Genomic DNA, 1,364 nt, shown 5'->3' on the forward strand with positions numbered 1-1,364 from the left:
GGGAGATGACAAGCTGGAGCGCAGAGGTAGGCTGCCCCTGAACAAAAACCAATGTGCATATTGCAAAGAAGAAGGCCATACGCAATTGTCCTAAGAAAAAGCCTAGAGTTAAAATCCTGATTGAAGAAGATTAGGGGGGATGGGGTTCGGTTCCCTTCCTCGAACCCAGGGTAACCCTAAAAGTGGAGGGGAAGCCTACCGAGTTCATGGTGGACATAGGAGCACAACATTCTGTTCTCCTACGTGCTGGGGGGCCCATTTCCAACAAAATGTCATGGGTATAAGGAGCCACGGGCACTAAACAGTACCCCTGGACCACCCAGAGAACTGTAGACCTCGGAGTGGGCTGAGTATCCCATTTCTTTATGGTCATCCCCGAATGTCCATACCCCCTACTGGGCAGAGACTTACTAAGAAGGGAGCCCAAATCAGCTTTCAACCAGGAGGTGAAACCATAATAAAAGATATAATGGGACGCCCCATTCATGTTCTAACCCTCAACCTAGAAGATGAATATAGATTGTACCAACAACCTACTATGTCATCCGATGATATGACTATCTAGCTCCGAGACTTTCCCCAGGCCTGGGCAGAAATGGGGGGAATGGGGCTAGCGTGGCACCGGACCCCAATATTTGTAGAAACTAAGCCAGGCGTCAATCCTGTAAAGGTTCGCCAGTACCCCATGTCTCGCGAAGCTCACGAGGGCATTATCCCACACATTCGACGCCTGCTAGACTTGGATATATTGCACCCTTGCCAGTCCGCCTGGAACACACCCCTACTGCCCGTGAAAAAGCCTAATTCTAATGACTATAGGCCGGTACAGGACTTGAGGGAAGTCAGCAAGCGAGTGATTGACATTCACTCAACTGTGCCCAACCCGTATACTCCCTTAAGCTCCTTGTCACCTGATCTGCGCTGGTACACCGTACTGGACTTAAAAGATGCTTTCTTCAGTCTGTCCCTGGCCCCTCACAGTCAAGAGTTACTTGCCTTTGAGTGATCGGATCCTGAGAAAGGAATCCATGGGCAGCTAAGCCTGGACTCATCTCCCCCAAGGGTTCAAGAACTCCCCAACCCTCTTTGACGAGGCCCTGCATGAGGACTTAGGGGGGTTCTGCAGGGAACATCCCAGCCTGAGTCTCTTGCAATATATAGATGACCTCCTCATCGCAGCAGATGAACCAGAAACTTGCCTGCAGGGAACACAAGACCTGCTGAGAACTCTTGGAGACCTAGGATACTGGTCTTCTGCAAAGAAAGCCCAGATCTGCAAGTCCCAGGTAAGCTATCTGGGTTACTTGTTACGGGATGGACAGAGATGGTTGTCAGATGCTAGGAAAGAAACCGTCCTTAAAATC

General features: G+C 50.1%; 1 pseudogene; it reads left to right on the forward strand.

The window, feature by feature from the left end:
• The first annotated feature begins 206 nt into the window (after nucleotides 1-206).
• The window catches only part of LOC102851413, a 2,331-nt pseudogene continuing 1,173 nt past the window's right edge, over nucleotides 207-1,364 (forward strand).

Source organism: Elephantulus edwardii, unplaced genomic scaffold, assembly GCF_000299155.1.
Source record: "Elephantulus edwardii isolate Elephantulus edwardi_28Jun2011 unplaced genomic scaffold, EleEdw1.0 scaffold00467, whole genome shotgun sequence".
NCBI classification, from domain to species: Eukaryota; Metazoa; Chordata; class Mammalia; order Macroscelidea; family Macroscelididae; genus Elephantulus; species Elephantulus edwardii.